The sequence below is a fragment of the Chrysochloris asiatica genome, unplaced genomic scaffold, assembly GCF_000296735.1.
Source record: "Chrysochloris asiatica unplaced genomic scaffold, ChrAsi1.0 scaffold00242, whole genome shotgun sequence".
Classification (NCBI taxonomy): Eukaryota; Metazoa; Chordata; class Mammalia; order Afrosoricida; family Chrysochloridae; genus Chrysochloris; species Chrysochloris asiatica.
Window position 1 is genome coordinate 3,622,105 of NW_006408760.1, and position 6,048 is coordinate 3,628,152.

The following is a 6,048-nucleotide window of genomic DNA, read 5'->3' on the forward strand; positions in this document are numbered from 1 at the left end:
GATATGTACAGAGCATTCAACCCAACAACAGCACAATATACGTTCTTCTCCAGTGCACGTGGAACATTCTCCAGAATTGACCATGTGTTAGGTCACAAAGCAAGCCTCCATAAATTTACAAACATCAAAATACTACAAGGCATCTTTTCAGACCATAATGCTATAAAACTAGAAATCAACAATAAGAAGAACAAGGAAATAAAGTTGAATACATGGAAACTGAATAACACCCTGTTGAAAAGCGACTGGGTAAAAGAAGAAATTAAACATGAGATGCAATCCATACTAAAGGCTGTGTTCTTTGATCTTCATCAGTAAATATTTTAAGTCCTCTTCACTTTCAGCAAGCAAGGTTGTATTACCTACATATTGCAGGTTGTTAATGAGTCTTCCTCCAATCCTATGCCACCTTTTTCTTCATATAAGCCAGCTTCTCAGATTATTTGTTCAGCATTACAGTTTGAATAAGTATGGTGAAAGAATACAACCCGACAGACTACAACAACGTCTCTCTTAATTTTAAACCATTCAGTGTACCCATGTTCTGTTCGAGTAACTGCTTCTTGGTCCAGGTACAGATTCTTCATGAGCACAATTAAGTGTTCAGGAATACTCATACTTCTCAATGTCCAGAGCTTGTCATGATCCACACAATCGAAAGCCTTTGCATAGTCAATAAAATACAAGTAAACATCCTTCTGGTATTCTCTGCTTTCAGCCAAGAGCCATCGAACATCAGTAGTGATATCCCTCGTTCCATGGCCTCTTCTGAATCTGGCTTGAACCTCTGGAAGTTCTCTGTCAATGTATGCTTGCAGCCATTTCTGTATTACCTTTAGCAAAACTTTACTCGCATGGGATAGCAAAGATATTGTCCAATGTTTTCCACATTCCACTGGGTTACCTCTCTTTGGAATGGGCACAAATACAGATCTCTTCCAATCAGATGGCCATATAGTTGTCTTCCAACTTTCTTGGCATAGATGAGTGAGTGCCTCCAGTGCTACCTCAATTTCTTGAAAGATTTTAATTGTTATTCCAGCGATTCTGGTGCCTTGTTCTTTGCCAATTCTTTCAATTCACCTTGGACTTCCTCCTTCAGTATCATTGGCTCTTGATCATATGCTACCTCTTGAAACAGTTGAACATCAACCATTTCCTTTTGGTACCATGACTCTGTGTATTCCTTCCATCTTCTTTTGATGCTTTCTGCATCATTCAATAATTTGCCCACAGCATCCTTCAATAACAAAAGTTGAGGCTTGAATTTTTTTCTTCAGTTCTCCCAGCTTGAGAAATTCTGAACGTGTTCTTCTCTTTCGACTTTCAGCGCTTACTCTTCATGGTTCTCCTTTGTAGGTAAGTTTTCATTTATCCTGAGCTGCTGTCAGGATTCTTTTCTTGTCTTTTAAGTTGGAAAGTTTGATTATGACAGGTTTTGGTGATTTTCTGTTGGGATCTATCCTGTTTGGGGCTTGTTCAGCTTCATGTATGCTTATCTTCTCATCTTTCATGATGTTAGGGAAGTTTTCTTCCAATAACTCTGACAATTTTCTCTGTGATTTTTATTGTGCCTTCCTATTCTGAAATTCCAATATCCTGTGAATTGTTCCTCTTCATGGTGTCCCACAAAATTCTTAGACTTTTGGGTTTTATTATTATTATTCAAGCATACTGTATTGAGAGATTTATCTTCAAGCTCACTAATTCTGGCTTCCATTGCTTTGAATTTACTCCTTTGCCCTTTCCATGTATCATACATTTCTGACATTTAAAAATTAATCTTCTGGATTTCTAATTGCAGGTTTTGTATTGTTTCCAAATTTGCATTTATTTTACCTGTTTGTTCTTATAGTGTTTTCCTGAACATTCAAAAGTTTTTCTGTGTTCTCCTTGTTTTTTTCCTTGATCTTTCTTTCAATCCTTATGTTGTTGTTAAGTGTGTTGAGTTGGTTCTGACTTATACCAACCCTGGACAGGGCTTCTGAGGAGTAGCTGGTGGGCTTGAAGTTGATCTTGCGGTTTAGTGCTTATCTTACAATGCTACACCAAAACTCTATCAATCCTTATAAGGCAACTAAATATCATTCATTTGAATGTTTTTTTCAGTTAATTTAATTACCTTTTCTTCCTCAGAAACATTTTCTGGCTGTGCATCATGGTCATTAGTTTGAGTCATTGTCTCTAGTTTTTTTTTGAGAGCTAAAATTGTCTCTTGTCTCTGGGGCATTGTGGGGTTGTCATATTTGTATTTAATTGATGACTGTATTTTTATGTGTTCTTAGGGTCTCACCAACTGTCTCCTGTGGGTATATTTAGAGAATGGAAGTGTGTACACCATTCTTGTTTGCTATTAATACACATCAGTTTAGCATGGGTTTGACTGGTGTTGGTTGCTGCCCATCATTGATTAGGTGGTATAGAAGTTGGTATTGGGTTTTGTCCAGTGAGTAGAGCTACAGAGGGTATAGTTGTGGCTGGACTGTGTGGGCATGGTTGCTGTCTCCTGTTGGATGGGAAAGAGAAAACTCACCCCAATATATACACACATGAAAACAAAACAGAATGAACAAACAAGAGGCTAACAACAAAAATAGATATAAGAAAGTGGAAAAAAAAACCAGGCAGCAATCAGAAAACAAGAATGTAATAATTATAAACACAGGGAAATGGAGTTATAGAAGAGAGAAAATAAAAGGAAGAAATTTTAAAAACACTTAGAAAAACAAGGGAAAGGGAAGAAGAAAAGAAAATAGAGAGTAGTAAAGAAAGTGGTTACGAATCCGGCTGTGAACCGTAAGATCAGCAGTTCAAAACTACCATGGGAGAAAGGTGAGGCTTTCTTCTCTCGTAAAGATTTACAGCCTTGGAAACCCTGTACAGGGTCGCTATGAGTCAGAACTGACTCCATGGCACATAACCAACCAACCAAAGAAAGATCAAAAGGGAAAAAAAGAATAGGAGAAGTAAGAAACATAATAAAGGAAAAACAAAAGTGGAGATAAGATAAAATTCAAAGGCATGGAAAGAGAAGTAGAAGGAGGAGAAAGCATAAACAAACAAAAATAATGAAGCAGATCTCAAAACACAAACAAACAAAAATAAAGCCCACCATTGTACTGGTGTGGCACTGTGGGTTAATGCGCTAGACTGCAAAGTCAGTTTGAACTGCAAGGTTGGTGGTTCAAACTCACCAGTTGCTCCATGGAAACCCTCTAGAGGGTCACTATGGGTCAGAACCAACTCAATGGCACTCAACAACAACAAATTAATTCTTTTATTAGTGTATCACATCAGATCACATAATGGGGAATTATCACATAGCAGCCACATCACATCAGTACATAACTGCCAAATCACTGAGAATCGTAAGCCAGCCAAGTTGACACCTTTCCATTCATTTGTTGAGTTGCTAGGTGCCATTCAATTGGTTCTGACTCATAGCAACTCTATGTATAACAAAAGAAAACACTGCCTAGTTCTGTGATAACCTCACAATTGCTGTGCTTGAGTCCACTCTTTCCACTGTATCAATTTGTTGCTATTAAGGATCTTTTTTCACTGACCCTCCACTTTCCATTCAGTTGCTGTTGTTGAAGTTGTTGTGTGTCGTTGACTTGATTCTGACTCATAGTGACCCTATATAGGGCTTCCAAGGCATGACTAGTGGGGTTTTTTAGGTGTTCTTTAATCTCTTTTATGGAGCCTTGGTAAAGCCTGGTGGTGGTGGAGTGATTAAAGCACTCAGCTGCTATCAGAAAGGTTAGTAGTTAAAAGTGCTCATGAACAATTCAAAATATTCATAACCCTTAGCCATTGTTGTTGTAGTAGTTGTTAAGTGCCATTGAGTTGGTTCTGACCCATAGCAATCCTGCATAGAGTTTCCAAGGAGCAACTGGTGAGCATCAACAGCCGACTTAGCAGTTCAAACTGACTTTGCAGTATAGCTCATTAACCCACAGCATCACACCTGAAATCCATTTGCTGTTGTTGTTGTTAGGTGTCATCGAGTCGCTTCCGACTCGTAGCAACCTTTTGCACAGCAAAATGAAACACTGCCAATCCTGAGCCAACCTCACTGTCGTTGCCACACTTGAGCCCATTTGCTGCCACTTTGCTAATCCATCTCACTGGGAGTCTTCCTCTTTTTCTCTGACCTTCCACCTTGTTGTTGTTAGGTGTCATCGAGTCATTATAGTGATCTTATGAACAGCAGGATGAAACACTGCCCGATCCTGGGCCAACCTCACTACTGTTGCCACACTTGAGTCCATCGATGCTGCCACTTGCCCAATCCATCTCATTGGAGGTTTTCCTCTTCTTCTCTGACCCTCCACCTTACCAAACATGATATCCTTCTCCAGCGATTGGTCCCTCCTGACAATATGTCCGAAGTATAGGAGATGAAGTCTGGCCATCTTGGCCTTCAAGGAGCACTCTGGCTGCCCTTCTTCCAAAACAGTTCTATTGGTTCTTTTGGCAGCCCATGGCACTTTCAGTATTCTCCTCCAACACCATAACTCAAGAACATCAATTCTTTTATGATCTTCCTTATTCACTGTCCAGCTTTCACACGCATATGAGATTATTGAAAACACCATGGCTTGGGTCAGGTGCACTTTAGTCTTCAAGCTGACATCTTTGCTCTTCAACACTTTAAAAAGGTCTTGTGCAGCAGATTTGCCTAATGCAATACATCACTTGATTTCTTGGCTGCTGCTTCCGTGAGTGTTGATAGTTGATCCAAGAAGAATGAAGTCCTTGACAACTTCAATCTTTTCTTCATTGATATGAATGTTGTTTATTGGTCCAGTGGTGAGGATTTTTGTTTTCTTGACATTGATATGTAATCCATACTGAAGGTTGTGCTCTTTGATCTTCATCAGTAAATGTTTTAAGTCTTCTTCACTTTCAGCAAGCAAGGTTGTATCTACATATCGCAGGTTGTTGATGAGTCTTCCTCCAATCCTGATGCCATGTTTTTCTTCATATAACCCAGCTTCTTGGATTATTTGCTCAGCATACAGGTTTAATAAACATGGTGAAAGAATACAACCTTGTCGCACACCTTTCTTAATTTTAAACCATTCAGTGTTTCCATGTTTTGTTTGAATAACTGCTTCTTGGTCCAGGTACAGATTCCTTATGAGCACAATTAAGTGTTCCTGAATACTCAGAACTGGTCCTTCCTGACAACATGTCCAAAGTATGAGAGACGAAGTTTGGCCATCTTGGTCTCCAAGGAGCACTCTGGCTGCACTTCTTCCAACACAAATCTGTTGGAGAGATGCAAATCAGAACGACAATGAGATGTTATTAAGAGCATTAATGTTGTTAAGTTTGTAAGTTAAGTCCACCCAGGGGCTCCTTGGAAGAAACATTTGGTGTTCTACTTCTGAAAAATTCTCATTGAAAATCCTTTGAAACATGGTTCTACTCTGATGCACAGTTCTACTCAGAGGTAACTGGTTTTGTTGTGTCCATGCTTCCAAGAAAATTGTATTGACCTTATCTTCCTACTTACTTATTTGGACTTTGGTCACATCTTTTCTGTTATTCACTTAGCTTCTGAGCTCTTTAAGTTTTCATATATGGTTATATAGTTGGTTCTTCATAATTATGCATTCCTATTTCCTATTTCAAAGTTTCTCTCTTTTCTTATTTAAAATATTTATTGAAATTCTTTTTCTAGCTGACCTGTTAATTCTGCTTAGTCTTGTATGTTGTCTTTCTTTTGTAGGGCATGTGTCCCTCAGGTGTCTTATCTCCCTCTGTGAGTTCCTGTTACTTTCGGGATCAGCTTTCAGAGCCAGGACTGCATACTCAGGGGATGGTGCCAAGTCCAAATTGTAGCTTGAATCCTTTCTAGTGAGTTGGGAGGGGAATCTCTGGTGTTAAGTCTAAGCTCTACAACCCCTAGTTTGTCTCTAATCCCTGCCCCCACAACTGCATCCTTCAAGAAACCTCCCTGTACTTCTCTCTGCCCAGGTAAGCCTGGGAGCTGTCACTATTAGTTGCCACAACTGAGTCCCTGAGGGAAGAGAGAGG